General features: G+C 40.8%; 1 long non-coding RNA gene across 3 annotated transcripts in view; it reads right to left on the bottom strand.

The window, feature by feature from the left end:
- LOC111265800 (uncharacterized) overlaps positions 1–16,974 on the bottom strand; it is a 46,470-nt gene that overhangs the window by 9,447 nt on the left and 20,049 nt on the right. The window contains exon 2 of one of the 3 annotated variants that reach the window (XR_002683671.2): positions 1,034–1,329. The exons of the other annotated variants lie outside the window; for them this stretch is intronic. This is a non-coding gene — a long non-coding RNA (uncharacterized LOC111265800). The remainder of the gene's footprint in view (positions 1–1,033; positions 1,330–16,974) is intronic. 3 annotated transcript variants of the gene reach the window in all.

The raw sequence follows: 16,974 nt of genomic DNA, 5'->3' as shown, positions 1-16,974 counted from the left end.
ATAGGTCGGTCTCCATTAGATGCCGAAGTGTACTCAACGAATAGTCATACCGGATGTAAAACGTCAAACATTCGTGATTGATCTTATTAGCAATAGTTTGAATTACTTTCTTTAAAAGCTTTCAGAAATTCCGTGCAGTGCTGTTTTTTTTCGAAGCATGTACATGCATGTAATAGACATGTATATATATATATAACGAAAATATAATGTGCGCTCCGAGTTCAAATCTCGGGTTTGTATCTATATTTTATTTCGCGTTTCTAGAATAATCCGACCTGAACGTTTACAGATGCTTGCAATGGGCCTTAGGATTTGTGTCACAGTGAGTTACCGAGACGTTTTTCTGGGCTTGGGCAACAAGAGTTTTGGGCGATTATATCTATAACGGTAAAGTTCTTTCTTTGGGGGGAAAAGTTTAGACGAATTTACAACAAATTAACTAGGAGAATCGTATTGACACGTAGACGCACCATAAAGACAGTGAAGAATTAGTTACATCTCTTAACATGAATCTATTACATGAACTGTTATTAAAATTGCGATTAAGTAGACTCACGGTCAGTTAATATGACGTTAAGCTATCTACGACAAGGCTTCGTTTGGGAGTGGTTGGAAGTAAGTTAATAAAAACGTGATAATAATGATAGCATCAAGGGAAACACGAATTGCCTCTTAAGTGCCCCTGCAGGGTTGTTAGTTCGTGCTGGGCTTCTAATAGTAGTATTTGCACTCGGTAACATGCGCCAGAGGTATAACATTTTCAAAGTTCAGGTGAAAAACACCAATTGGTCTTATAAATATAGGCCTTTTAAGTTAAGACAGGCAAGTGAGAATGGGATAATTTATAAAGAGCAGAGCTTACCAATAGAATCCACACAGGATTGACTTAATAATAAAATACAACGTTTTCGTGGTGACTGGACCAAGGCTCGGTTACCATGTTACAGTTGGCATCTCAAAGTTCCGCCGCCTGGGTGTTTCAAAAGGAAAAGCCTGCAAAAAATAGCAATGCGAGCTTCTGTTCTTTATTTACCTCGAGATGACGGCAAATTATCCGAGACATTCTCCAGCCACGAGAAGCTAAGAAGATCATCCCTCTTCCACCCAGTGAACAAACTGGGGCACCTTCAAGATCAGAGTGGCCATCTATTTCAGAAAGCACCGAGTATATAACCCGGCCCAGGTCTCAAACTATCTGGAATACTATTGGACTTGCTTTTTGGGGTTGGTATCTACACACGAGGAGCCTGCTTTTAGCGTATCCAACACCAAGCAACTTCGCTGAGATGACGAGCATTCTCTGGGGGAAGGAAGACGACCGACTACCGTCTGCGCGGGACAGATAAACACAAACACATCAAGCAAGGCAACTTAGAACCTCAACACTTGGACCAGTTGTTGTTGTTATTAAAGTACACTTCCTAGCCTTCTCTTTTCATGTGTGCACACGCTGCTGACTCGCAGGGAGACAAAGAAGACACAGAGTAGCGGCGGCCCTAATAGAGCGGCTTGAAGAAGACCGGACCGGCAGCAGTGCTAGTGTGACCTGTCCCGGAGGTGTCGTTACGAGTTCCTAGAGCGAACACCTCAATGAGATGTGCCGAGGGTATATGACATGATACTTAACAATGAACTAGAGAGACCAAGAAGGCCATTTTCCCTTTCTCTCATCGATGTAATATATAGTAAGGACACACGTACGGAGCTTCTTTCTTAATCTCAGTTGTTGGCTTATTCATAACCTTTACATAAATCGTCGAACATACTTCGTTGTTATATATATATATATATATAAAATGCTCCTTTACTACAAGTTATAGTTTAATCTATAGTTCCCCTTAACGGCACGCACGGTTGGCTTCAAGTACCCGTTTTAGCAGAAATCAACTGCCTCTTACTATTAGGCTAAAGGCAAGTGCACTACGAAAAGCACTTCAAGCCACCATAAGAATAACATCGATATGGCGTCACCACAAGAGTGACAAATGTCGACCAGTTTTACATTAGTAGGGCGCCGGCCCACATAGATACGCAAATGTAGTCTGAGCTACGTTGTGGAATAGATTACGGTGTGGCGGCAGCGGTAGCTGCAGTTAACTTCCCCGTAGAAAATCGGTGTTTGGCGTCCGTAGTCCTATCGCTGTACGAATCGGTCTACCAGCGGTCCTGCTAACGAGGGGATCCATTAGTTTGACTATCCGATAAACAGTCGCCTATCGCCCCCTTAGCGATTGCCACTGGCCTGCAAACTTGAATAGAGTAGTAGAATGCAGCTTTATCCAAAGGAGACTCTGCGTATACTACGGGACAGATGAAGAGCCAGAAATAAGGGTTACTACCGAGCTGCATTGTATTGCAGTTTTCGATCGTGTGAATATCTTATGATAATAATATTAATAAACTCTTTTTGTATTGGTGTCGTAAACGATCATGTTTTTTTTTTACTGCAATGTCTATAGTACTGTACTCCTTAAGAAAGTGACATTTGATGGTTAAATGATTTGACGAAACTCAGAAATTTAACCCGTAAAGTTCTGGGCTCATAAACGAATGTATCACTTAAAGTTACAACCCTTAAATGAACATCTGGTTTACAGAGTTACTGTAAGCAATTATCTTTATGGTCGTACTCAGTTACTGTTACTATATGCATAGCAAGGCGTTCACCTCTTCAGAGAATCCGTGATCAGTGGACCAGATTCGAAGACTGATTAGGGATGCAGGTCTGTATGGACTCACCTGTGCTCGATATATGATTTATAAGAATCCGGACCTGCAATGCAACGTCTTATGAATCGCACAATATCGTAAGGCGCAACAGCGAACACAGTGACGATGAACGTCCCAGTGCCCAATGTCAGTTTAATGCCGACACAGAAGCGCTGTCCCATTTAATTGCTTGCAGACCATACGCCGTGTCTGATAAAAGTTGCGGCAGGAGATCTCCAAGCGGGTATCGCTAAGATGGTAACGCAAAGCAACCGGGGGGCGCAATCTAAAGGGACAATGTTCGTGGATAAAAACGGACATGGGTACGTCAACGAGGGGTTGATAATTAGTGAGGTGTTCATTTTTGAAGAACCAACACTGGTAGTCCTCAGCCACCGGCACTTCAACCTCTAGCAGATGAAATTACTTCAAGTAAAATGCTGCACTCGAGACGTGGCAGAATCTAATAAATGGGCATGCTTGCCACCTTGCTTCTTCGCTGTATGGAATCCGGACAACGCGGCCCTCGGCCTCGCTCTTTTTGGCTCAAAATGTAAAGGGCGTGCAACAAGCGCGTTCTGTTAGTATCATCTTCGATGGGAAAACGAATTCTGAACTGTATCTCAGACATAACGGTAACGCACAAGCTCACTTATGACTGGGGTCTCAGCGTGATCATGGTCGCAAACGTGTATTCCCCCAGACGTAGACCCTGTAAAATGAATGCATATGCCAGAAATCGAAACCCTCTCTTCGTGTGCCATACTGTAAATTATGGACACTATTGTAATGTTGTAGTTGTCGAGATAAGACCGTTGTGCGCTGTAGTAATACTAGGAGATCATGATGAACAATGTGATATAGCGTCTATTTTCAATTTCAACGATCTTTGCTGCCGTCCTTGCCAGCTAGCTCCGGAAGGACATTTATGCCATTCAAGGTTCGTCAATGAACGTCAGGATGAAGCTTGCTGCTCGACTGTAACGGCGCGTTGTCCAGTTTCCAAAGCTCTTCCAAGCAATCCAACATACATTGATCGTAGAATTTGTCAGAACGGTTCTCCATAGTGTGAAACACTTGGCTTTACATGTCATGCTTGTGTCGCGGCCTAGAAGCTTGTCTACGCTGCCGTCAGAAGAAGCAAAGTTCGACATAGACCTAGAGAACGGCCCTTCGGTGGTACCTTCTGTCGAGAACCATTCTGGGTTTCTGACAATAATTTTAGATATGAATCCCCTATGATCACTTCGAGTAGCAAAACAACATTCGGCTCCCCTTATGCTCGTCATTCTATCAATGACCTGTATATCTGCTGGTGTTAATAAGCACAACGCTAGGTCTGTAAAGATTTCTGTATACGCTAATGTAAACGCGCGTTTGCGTACTGCTTTATTAAGTAGTCACGAAGCATGCCCAAATTTCGACTGAGCATTTGTTAATGGTGGGGAAATATCGATTCGAACTATAGATCAAGCCTGACACAGAAGTGCATTGTCAAAATCAGCTTTGTATCGCCAAGTTCTAACAGTAAAAGCATGTTATTAATTTCAGTAGACACAATTGAAAATAAGTTAGTTAGTATTTTTAGAATCTCTATGTTCAAAGGTTCATTCGCTTAAGTTGAATGAATTTTCGTCGACAAGCAGTAGATCAGTACAGTTAATACGCAGGAGTTACACGATACACACAAGTTCGAGGATCTCTGTCGTGCCGACTGAACGGACCTACGTTAGGTCCTATATGATATTTTCTAATCATCTGTTCAGCCACGCGATAGCAATAAATTACGATAATACAAAGAGCAAGATCAGTGCGGCAAAAGTTTTCGTTCGTTATTTGTATGGTGTTTATTATTTTCAAAAAAATTCCTAGAAAGTCTAAAAGTACAGCGGATAATGATAAATCCTTTCGTCCTGTGCATTGCTTCACCAATGCTGCGTTGGTCTGCTGGACAGTTGACTCTCAGCAGCGGCAGTAATAGCGGGGATAGACGTGTGCTTTTCGGTGCTACCCTCTTAACCCTGCGGGCTACCCCTCTCTTACAGGACAAAAATTAAGTTATTGAATCTCATCCCAGGAGGGACGCTAATAAGTGTATGGTGAAGCCTGCGTTGTTGAGTTGCGTTTGGCACTAAATACAACTATTCATTGATTGAACCTTATTGGTAATCGATCAACTTCAACGAATTATAAGGTCAGCCGGAAGTCTCAGTAAATAATCCGTAGTCGGAACTTAATAATAGCAATATCCTACATTTATGACGGGTCGAAAAGCAAAAAACGACTGAAAAGCTGTACATAATGTTGTCTCGCGTGCTATGCCTATAGTATTATTCAGTTAGAAGCAGCTGAGAAAGCCAGGGACCGCTGATTCAACTCTGCCAATGGCAAATTGCGTGACAGGTGTGACTAAATAAACAAACAGACTGTTATTGTGACTATGTATGCCTGCGTGTGTGAGCCGATGTATTTTTATTGTTACTGTTTCAAGAAATTTCTTTATTAGGCGAGGGCAGTTTGCGATCAGTGCAGTGAATGCGGTCCAACGTCGCCATAACGTCCTAAAGGACATACGTCTACTTGAAATTTTAGTAGCCTTATTATAAAGAGCTATTTTTGCTTATATGGAGGCGTAATTACGCTACCGTTTTGCATACTATAACGATATATGCGCTTCTTACGCAGCGAAAGTCTTGCAAATATTTCACGCGCTTCCATTTGCGCTACCAGACAAGGAATTAAATTGGAACATAACTTCTGTCAATAGCAACCATTAACTTATCATATATTCGCCTTTTCCCAACCGTCAACCGATACATTTATTTTTTCTTACCAGAATATGCATTATCATGTATGCAGTTATTTAATTCCCTTATCAATAACAACAAGTGGAGAATACGGTGAATGTGGAAAACCTTCCTGTCAAGAGGGACTGCGACAACCTTCGCCATGCGCGACCTGGCACTGTCGTAAAGAACGACGACTTTGTTTTTTATCAGATCTTCTGTCTTGGTGCAACTGGGCCCTATGGAAATTCTTATTTCTGTGGTATCATATTTGTGGTCGTCCAGGTTCGAGCCTGAACATAGACATACGCTTTCGTGCCAGTCCGCCGTCTGAAGCAATACCTAATTTTCCAAGTATCGAGCGTAAAGCTCGAATCAGACTCGAACCATGTTCTTCTCAAGCATTACTTCCTTCAAGTGCAAAGCATCGTCTTCTTAAAACGGAGACAACTCTAAACTTACGCACATTTCCCCGAGTTACCTGTTCTTCTCCTTACTTGATCTCGTCGCCGGTGATAATTCTGCGTAGGAACTTGTCGTTGTGTCCGTGTGTGTCTTGATCGCGAGTGCCGTATTAAATGAGTGAGCATCACAAAGAATTGTGATGCTCACTCACCCAATGGGGCATTCAAGCTTCTATTTTCTTAGTCATTTCCTCAAATCTGCTAATTTCTTTGCACAGTTCATAAATTGATTGCCGTCTGTTTTCCTTTGAAAAAACGTTGTGGGGTTGCCTTCATCTATTTTAGTTGGCTGACTAGGACGGGCTGCATCCATCAGCTCTAAGATAGAATCTTAAACTTTGCAAACCAGTGTTGAGCACTCCAGTTGGTCATACTTTTCGCTGTACGTGACATAAATGTCTTACGCTACTTCGGTAGCTATTTGACCCAGAGAAATAGAGTAAGTGTCGACGATGTACATTTCTTCACCTTTATCTTTGGGGTTAGACATAAAAATACAACAAACGTAGAGAAAGGAACAAGTATTTCTGAATGGTAAACTGACACACAAGAGACGAAAGATAAAGGAAACACTAAGAACAAATTAGAAGCACTTGTGTTTCAGTTTAAGGTTCATTTAGGTCTCTTATACACGTTTCAGAAACAGATAAAACTGCCATATATACGGACGTGAAGGAGGTAATCCGCAGATCAACGAATATAACATAACAGCTTCAAGGTACTATGTTGTAGTGTATATTTCGCCAATCCGGTAGTAAAGCATGTACTACGGGTAAGAAAAATATGGCACATAGGTAAAAAGATTAGCAAACCAAAGATGGCTGAAGCTGGATGCTCAGCTCCAGGTATAGTAACTATTTTAGATAACGACATAACTGCGTGCATCGTCTGTTCCGTAATGAAAACGATCGTGTGCTTTCTGTTCAGTTAAGGCAAAGCAAAATGTATTGATTCGCTGTCCTTTTTATAGAGCAGGGACGAATAGCGTTGTATCTCTATGCGCTGTAAGCCTCGGCTGTCGGACTTGACTTATGAACGTCATTTAGCTGCATTTTGTTCCCGTGCCAAAAAGCAATTTACTCTCGTTTAAACGGTAAACAGAAAAAGGATGCATAGAGTCTTGGCAGGATTCGTCAACCCGATGGATTTTTACCTATTATGTGAGCTCGAATATCAAACAGAATTATCCTTGTGCGCATATTTAAAAACAGCGAGAAAGAGCTAGGAAAAAGGAAAACGGGTATATCCAACCCCAGGCCTCAGGATCGGAATTGGTTGTTATGTTTGCTCCTAAGATTAGCTGGGTCTCAGCTTTTAGTCCCTTTCCCTTTTCCCCCCTCCCTGATATATGTTGTATCTCCACTGCTGCTGCTGCATGCTTCCAGTTCTCCTGCGTGCTCGTCTCATCACTATAAGTTCAACTTCCGATGAAAAGGGCCTTAATAGATGTCGACGCGATTACTTCTTCTATACCATCAAACTAAACTACAATACAAACGTGTTTCATAGCGCTCTGGTTTTGATTTAAGCGATTCACGTTTAATTCCCAATGTAAAAACAACGAGACTCTCTTTTTTTTAACAACGCTTAAGCAAATCGGGGGACACGGAAGGAAATTTAAAGTTGATCAAAACACTATCGGTCCGGTTTTCATTTAATGACTGAAAAAAAAAAACAGTCAACCAACGGTAGTTGTAGTATAGCTGTATTGCGTAGTTTTACTGGTATAGTGTGTATATGCTGAGGGTTTAGCGTAGTAGAGAAACGAGAATGGACACTGAAAGCCTGGAAGGATTACGAACACGGGAATGCAGCACCAGCAGCTTCTCCCTTTATAGGGGTGAAGAATAGGCGGACGGAAAGGATAAGCGACCTGCTCGAAAACCAGCATTTTCGAGCTCCTTGAAGCAGGATACGGGGAAAAGCGTCAAGGGGGGTGAAGGATCGTTAGACGAAAAAACCGATGGATGTCGGACAGCGCTGGCGCGAAGTACGGGGTTTTCTTGTCTTTGGCAAGCGGTAGAGCTTTCTCTCGCTCGTCTTGGCATTGGAGGCGATGGAAAGGGCTGCGAGTGGCTTGAAAAATATCCACCTATAAATCGTTGATGAGTATGCATACAGAAGAGGCCGTGAAGTCATGCAAGCCATGCAAACGTTACGAGACGGCCGTGGTAGAATCGGTCCGCTGCTTTGCGAAAAAGCTGCGCGCACACGCGTAGGACGTACAACCGGGTACAATGGTGGACTGTCTGACGCAAGTCGCCTCTTTACCTCCGCGATACGTTTCTGCTGGTCGAACAGTGCCAGCAGCAGCGAAATTTGGCTGAAATATGCGAGTAAAAGAACCGGCAGGCGAAAAAAGGAACCGGATGGCCGCGACGAAGCCTCACTTATTTCCCTTATATACCAACGGCTGGTTGGAAGAGAACGACGGGACGCGAGAGTTAGTGAGAAAAAGAAGTAAACGGTGACCAGCCGCCCGGGTTTCAACTGCCCCAGCGGCTACTGTTATGGACAAGACAAGAAGAAGGCCTCCTCATGCAACCTTCCCCATCCCTCGCCCGCAACCCCTCTCTTACGACACAAAGCGCTGCCACAGCCCCTCCTCGAGTCTCGGCCCTCAGCGGTAGTAGCCAAAATGTAGATCCAAGCGGAGAGGAAGCCTTTCCCAAAAAAGCGCACAACAACTATCTCAGGCCGTCTTTCCAACCCAATCCCATAATGTATGTACGTATTCTCGTAGTTCGCGATGACCACCAATCTTGCCATACCCTTCCCAGGTGGGTTGAATTTTCATATTCATCTTAAGTCGTATCAACACCGCAATTTTAACACCGAGATTCTGCTTCGGTTTTTCGAAGCGGTTTTTTTAAGCTTAAAAAAATTTCTGAACCTTTAAATGTGCGTATATCTCCGTCAAAACCGAATAAGAAAAAAACTTTTTTTTTATAGAATTTATACATAAGGATTCTCATCTTCGGAATGTGATAACGAGGACAAACCCCGATGTTGTTCCAGAATCTTCTGTCCTTGCTGGTGCTATTTTTAGCGGAGACGGCCATCTACCGAAATTGCCAATTTAATATCGGAAAGCCTGCAGGATGCAGGCATCTTTTTGTTTTTTGCCATAACCGGAAAATGCTGCTGCTACTAGTACTGTTTTTATTTATTTAGCATCCACGTATTATTGATACGTTCCAATAAAGAATTGCGACAAATCATACCTTAATCAGCACGTATAGCTCGTTGACTCCATAGTTCCAAGCTTAGCATGACTGTACATGGGGTCCGTGCGCGAATACGAGGCACGGGTGGCTGTGCGTTCACCGTACGTGAGTAAAGCGGCTTCTCCTCGCTTCTATGTCATAGCTGAAAACTATGTAATATCTTATATTCACGGCATTGAGAAGCAAAATCTATCAACAACAACGACATCTATACGCAATTGAGTTATTGCAACAAAAAATAGATAGATGTTTATGAGTGTATATAGGTAAAACGTAAATTTGAAGAGAGATTCGTTTTCTATTATTGGCATAGACAAATAAATTGCCATAAAAACCCTGAGATACCCACTAACTAGGGCTAAAAATAGCTGCCGAACGGAGACCAGAAATCAGGGTAGCGTATGTTTTTATTTCTGTAGTATAGCGTTCGGTTCAACCCTCTCTGAACTTCAAATTTTCACTCGTTCTACATTAAATGAGAACTAGTTTTCAAACAAAAGTATTATGTTTTGAGTTACTTATGATTACATTTTCCTCTTCACTGATAGCTCAATTGAAAGGTTCACTCTATGGCGCTTATATATATATATATATATATATATGTATTTTATGGACTACTCAGCAAGGCTGCTTTGCGTCTCCAGATTGGTTGGCTGCTGGAGCGTTATACGCCTTTGCTTTATATTCGACCTCGGACTCTCAACTGAATTTAATGAAATAAAAGGCAGCTAGCAGTTTCCTTCTACTTCAACCACAATATAAACATGTTATAAATCCGAAAAATGATTGTCCGTAACTGACAAAATATCAATATAATGCCAATTAGTAAAGACATTTGCCTATAACAGTAGTATAACTCAGTGCATGTATACCCGTATATATATGGAATACGTTTAGCAGATACATAGACGTTATGGTATACCATTATTTGCAACATACTCCATTTGTTCCCCAGTCCGATCCAAGGTAATCATTACCATCGTAAACGTTCAAAATGGGTTAGATAATAATAGTACAACGCAGTTTAACGGAGCACAAAGAGCTGGACCAAGCTATTTCCGCACGAGATGTCAAGCTTCGCTTCTGCAAAATGTACTCATGTGAAGGAAGAAAAAATCGCATTCTAGTAGAGGTCCAATTAAGTAGCACAGATCAGTACCCTGAAGAATGATGATTAAATAAAATCTTCAAATTTGCGTCATTTATCTCTTTATGAACATTTTTCGTTCATTAATATCAAACTAATAGAAATCGACATATAGAAACACAGTAAGCCACTAAATAAAGTGTACCTGCTATATCTTGGAAGATTATGAATGGGTAAGGTTGAATCTATTTTAAGTTGTCGTTGTATCTTAACGAACGCAGTCTCTTAAGTTACCGAATAAGTGCGCAATTTTCGCGAATTAAAACCGTTTCGTAAAATGGACCTACGAACGGAACCGGATCATTCCTTTGTCACAACATTCTTGAATCAGTCTTTTTAGCTACTTTTATTAGACAGTAAACCTCCTACGCCGCAAACTCCTGTTACTTGCTTTCCTTTTCATCTTTTTCTTGCTACTGCAACTCACTACTCTGAGCCAACATCGATAAAAAATTACATTAGACAGTCTTGATAGAAAGTCCAATGCTGTTTTTCTCTGATATTTTATTCAAATAGGCATACACAGCCGCATGCTTAACTAGCTAAACTCATTATTCATCTCTTGAATTTCGAGACTATTTTATATAGCTTTCCACAAGGAAAGCTTATTTCAAGTCTTAGATTATGCCAAAAAATGAGCTTGGCCGGATGCAGTTGTTTTTGGTAATGAAAATTTTTTGGGCAATTTTACTCAAGCACGACAAAGTACAAATCTTTCTTCGCTTACCTAGTATATCAACCGTTAAACGTCTTGGGTAATGGGCTCATCCCACCAAAAACGATCCCATACACTAATCAGATGAGGCTGATTTTCTATGGGTCACTAAAGTTTTATCCTCAAAAGGGCGCAAGACACGGCCTGAATCGTTACTTTTTTTTTCATTCATTTTCGGCGATTTTTTTCATTCTACAGAGCGTAATCTGAATCTGAACAATCGTTGGCGAGTTGCTCAGTAATCGTTAAGAATTTCTCATAATCGTCTGTTTTTTTAGGCTCTAGATAATTTTGATTTTTTACATTTGGTCGCGAAGCGGTGAATTTTGGCAATGCGCAAACGGAAAGCAGTTTTTTTTTTCTCCTATAATAATAATAATAATAACTTATCTTTAGGACAGTTATAAAATTTGAATCATCCAGGCATATATTCGAGTAGTAGGGTTAATTGAAATAGGAAACAGCATGCAATAGGTTTTCGAGCTATAACACGATCCAATCGGAGATCGAAAACAGCAGTCGAAGGGGCTGGGTTAGGTAAGGCCTCAGAGTCATGTGGTCTTATATCGACAATTTTGAAATCCAGCTTAGTGGTCTTTCCATTACATGCGAGGCGTTTACGAATTAAATGCAATAAAAATAAATGCGTTCTATTAACAAAGCTGGGCTGTTTCAACTAGATAGCCGATCGCTACTAGAACAGGATAATAGAATGAGCGTATTAAGCTAACGTGGTCACTGATCCCACAAGTAATAAATAGCCTAGATCACCTTATTTAAAGGTATAAACCTGCAATATAGCTTTAGATTACGCAACGAATCAGGTGTTAGAACACGAATCAAAGATTAGGACAGGCTGATGAATTACGTGCGGCATAGTAACAGAGCTGTTAGAACATTTGCGTGGACTGCAACATCTTGCTAACATATTGACTGAGTTAGGAAAATATAATTATTGTAATGGGGTAACAGCAAGAAGGAAACGGAATCGGCGATACAAGATCTCAGGTGAATTGCAATGGAATAATTATGAAGGTGTACCCCTGTAATTTAACTAGAAGTTATGTTTACCAGGCGTAATGCGCATCAAATCTTTCTTTCGCTAGTGGTGCCCGTTTGAAGATAAAATACGTTTGTTTTGTTACGAATTGTTCGTACATCTCAGTGGAGAAATTGTACGGGCCGATCTGAGACACATTTGAAAGGATTAAAAGATGTTCTTGATAAGATAAATGATGGTCAGCTATTTGCATAAAGTTCATGTAGAAAGGGTATCAGTCGATACATCAACAATCAATAAAACAAAATGCTATGCATGTTGCAAACGGATACCCGAAAAAAACATCTGTTCTTCCCATACGACAACGAGATGAAAGTCGGTTCCGAGGAACTTTTTTTGAAGGACTGTCTGTCAAGTAAATTTTGAACACACATCTCAATACAGAAGATGAAACAGATGATACGGCGAAGATTTGTGCGACGCTATCTTGGTTCAAAATATACTTTGAAAGATATTGTTAAGAGAAAACGCAGAGCGATACTTTTTTGGCGCCAATCAATAAATTGTGAGGAGCTGTGTGCGGATGAAATATATGTTACAGTATCTAAAATAGATACTTGGGTATGGAAAACCCAAAAATTGAGATGCACATTTTCATGTGAAGGTTGGTGTAGAGGAATATTTCTTGCTTGAAATCAAAAGCTATTGATGAGCTGAATTTCAATATAATTTAGGTTTTCATAATTAAATTTGAGTTCTTTTTTCAATCGGAACTGCTATTTGAAAACTAAGAAAACTTACTATCGTGCTTCATCTATGAAGTGTATTTTTTGCTGTCAATTTGTAGGTCTTCACGAGCTGAATAGAAATGCTATACACATTTTTATACCTTAAATTGATATTTTGGCACGGAAGAGGCTAGAACCATATCGGTATGTTTATGTGACTATGGCAAAAAATGTTTGTATAAGCATCGTGCTGAGCGAATTTATAGTAAATGTCAACTGGAAGGGTACGCCAGCTGTAACACGAATACAATCTGTTCCTATTAAAACGGAATGATAAAACGCTGCCAATTTATTAACGAATTAGATCAGCAGGGAAACCGTAAGGGGGTCATTTTTGGTGCACACTATAATTTTCATTAGGTTGGGTGTGATATCAACAAGTGAAATTAATTGAATCGCAAGAGAAGAGCGGAACGAAGACCGGATAATATGCCACTAAAGCTCAGTGTCTGTTTGTCTGAGCCAAAGCGACTTCGTAGGTCGGTCAGACTTTAGGGGTGGGGGAGGGGGTGCTAGAGCTTCAGCTGACAAGAAGTGTGCATTACCATTCTACGAGATTTATGTTCGTCCTTCAAGAGACATTATGTTTAGAGGAAAATTTCGATTTTTTAGTCGTAAAATTGTCGTCTTTGCCTAAGTAGTTTTTTGATCCTATATGAACCATCACAGCTCACTTTTCAAATATGCGAAAATACCTTTTCCCAGATGTAGTTTTTTGCCTATGGGGGGAGGAAGGCTAATTTAGTTCATCTGAGAACCGATTGATCAAGTCTGAACCCTCTCAGCGTATACGACCTATTGGATAAATACTTAGGTAAGATTAAATAAAACAATAGAACAGGGTAAATGTAACAGGGTATTGAGATTATAACATCGTTTCAATTAAGAAGCGGCAATAATTGAAAAAAGGCACCAGATCAGAATTATGGCTGGAAGTGACTTTTACATGCACAGGTCAAACACCATAGCTGTGGTTCTACATTGCTAGTGTTACAATCGAGCTATTTCTTCAAGCAGCAGGATGATGCATGCAATATATTAATGGATTTATTGCGATCAACTAGAGAGGTTATTAAGACATGCTGATAAGGAAGCAAAATCATTCTAGCAAGGTAACCAATTACTGCTGGAAGAGGGTAATAAAATGACTGCACCCAACTCACGGGGTCGCTGACCTCAAGTAAGAAGTTAGCTAAATCAAGAACTTGTAGTCATTCTACTCGCAAAGGCATAACGCCCTTAAGATAACAGGCCTGCAGAAGAACTGCTATTGGAACGTTTATAAAATTGTATGTCTGGAGTAGAGCAATAGCTTATATTAGGGTAGCCCGAATAAAATATTAGAATAGGCCAGTAATTGCAGGACGAACGTCGCAAATACACTTGCTAAAAAAGACCACTCTAAGGAGACGGCTGCAGCAAGGAAACCGAGTTGGTGTTGCATAATTTCGAATTAAAAGACACTAAATAACTGTAGAGGTATACGTCTGAGATCGAACTGTCGCTTGTAACATGAATCAAATCCTTTTTTGTGTTTTTTTTTTTTGCTTGTTTGAATGCTTGTCCCCCTATACATATCTATGGGGAAACTGTAGGTAGGAATACATTTTAGCAAGGTTCTTAGAAGTTTTGTATGTGACAAAGTAGCAGGTAGAATTTAATACGGAGGTCAATGTTGCGTAGGCTCTTGTCGGTATTAATCGAAAGCACTTGCCGGCTCAGTTTAATAGTTTCTATACTGGAATTTTACTTTTTAAGCCGGAAATGCCGTTTGAAGAAAAATAACTTGACGTGCTGTTCTTTGCAGGGAGGGGATCTACCTATTGATAGATCTTCACGAGGTCAGCAAGAATGCTATACATAATTCTACATCTAAAGTAGATATTTCGGCGTGACAATGGCCAGAGCCTGAATGTAAGTTGAGTTCCTCCCACGTGCCAATGGGGCTCCGAAAAAAATGTAACTTTTGAGTAAATTTCTAAAATATGCTGATCAACCGCTAGATCATGATGTGCAAAATAAATATGCTATATATTCTTATGTATTTAAAATTGATGCTTCGACGTAAAACAGGCCAACAATTGAGTGCTGTAACCGAAACACCTATGCAATGCTAAGTTCTCTGAATTGAAATATAATTTGTATCTCTGTAGTTGAATCTCAGCATTTTCTTGCCATAAATTTGTAGACTTCAACGATCTGAGTACAAATGCAATGTTTCGATACCTATGATGAAAAGGTCAAAAGTACCCATCCAAGTGTGAAATAAAGATGCGCTATAATGGGATTTTGAGCGGCCTATTGAGTAGAAAAGGTTAAACTAGGCTTAATGCGAATCCGATCCGTTTATATTAGAACAGGGTAATTAAAGCGTAGCTGATTAGGTGAACATGCTAACTAATGTAACAACTATCTATGCAGTAAACTATAAGCTATTAGTTTAATTGGTTAAATAAACAGTAAAACAAAAGTGGGGGAAAAGCCCGGATATCCATCCTCTATATAAACACTATATAAAAAAGCACTCCTGTTACACATTTATATACTCCACTTAGTAGTCTCTGTAATATTTTAGCAATTAAACTTCTTATAATTGTTTTTCGTTTTGAAAGACTTACGCCGAATTTTGAAATAATTCTTGTATGCAAATAAGCTGTTAAGCAAATAAGATACTGTAAACAGTTTACAGTATCATGATATGTTATTACAAGTCATTGTTGTAATTTTTATGATAGGTACCTTGAATTAGGTACATTGAACTTTTGGAGGCCATGATGTCCTTCTTGCATTGTATTCGCTGCGTTTTAAGGCTGAGGTGATTGGGCCTCAATGACCATTTACCTTTCCTTTGAATAGCTAATGTCTTAGCGTTGAAATTTGCATACCTTTTTGCAAGCATGTTTCTTAGGTTCTGTTATGACAGAAAAATGCTCTCTAGTACATCTTAACTCAATCGAATAAAACGGCGTGCTAGTTCCAACTGATACCATTTTGGTAGTCGAACAACCGTCCTTTGCGTGGGTTCATAATCTACACTGGCTAGGTCACTATTCATCAAAAACCTAAAAGTTCATCAGCCTGGTTCAGCAAGAGTGGAGGTCGTTTTTGGCGAAAGCTGGGGCAGCAAGTGGAGCTAGCAGTTGGGTTGCCATTTGATCAATTTTCTAGGATGGCTAAGTTGCAACCAAGCTGTAACAAAGCAATTGCATCTGTGTCGTTGCCTTTGTCGAATCAAAATGGCTAATTCCGTCCGCTACTCAAAATTCTTCTTTTTCTCAGCATACCGAATGGTCAGCCTCTCATTATCGAAGCCTCCGTTTGAAGATAACTACTCGGGGGCTTACTGGCGCACAAGATTCTACTTGCCTAAGACAGGGTTCGATCAGGTTAAACATTTGATTCAGTCGGTGCCTAAGGGGTAGCAAACTTTGACTGGCTGACTAACTACTTCCACTACCGCTAACCGTTGTTTGCCGCCAAAGCATCGGCATTGGTGGCCGTAGGTCTTAAGTAAAGAACTGTAGCACCACGAGTGTGTGAAGGTAATCCTCCTTCAAGCCTATCCAATGGTATGCTGTTTCAACAAGAGAGGTGTTGAGGTCACGGCGATAGCAATGAAGGATTAAGCAAAGCCATTAACTTTTGCTATAAGCAGAAGATGAGCAGGGTTCGTCAGCTGCTCCCTCAGACATCTAGAGTTGGACCCGAGCACAACAAGCATGCGTCGATACGACCGCCGATCGAGGCCACCACATGCGATAGAAGCATTTGAGGCTTGATGGCAGAGGCTCCATTGCACCTCGTTGATTAGGCTTTCTCACACACATTCCCAGGCAGTGGCCAGGGAATCCGGAGAATCTGGGCTACGGTGGCCTGAACACTCTATGCCTCCTGACTAAGCCTCGTCAGCTGCTCCTGATGAGCAGGTCATGAACAGGAAAGACTATTTGACTAGTGAATAGTGGTGGGTGGCTAAAGAGTTAGCTGACTGCCGAGCCACCCCATAGAAAGTGATGCCATCGGTGTAGTTGGTATAGTCGGTGCAAGTGACGCGTGGAAATGTTACTTGATGTGGTGATCGGCTGCAAAATGAAGACCATCTGGAGCATGGGCTAAATATGAGACTGAAATAAGAACA

The sequence above is a fragment of the Varroa jacobsoni genome, unplaced genomic scaffold (genome assembly GCF_002532875.2).
Source record: "Varroa jacobsoni isolate VJ856 unplaced genomic scaffold, vjacob_1.0 scaffold_1012, whole genome shotgun sequence".
In the NCBI taxonomy this organism is placed as follows: domain Eukaryota; kingdom Metazoa; phylum Arthropoda; class Arachnida; order Mesostigmata; family Varroidae; genus Varroa; species Varroa jacobsoni.
This window is presented reverse-complemented; position numbering and strand designations above follow the sequence as displayed.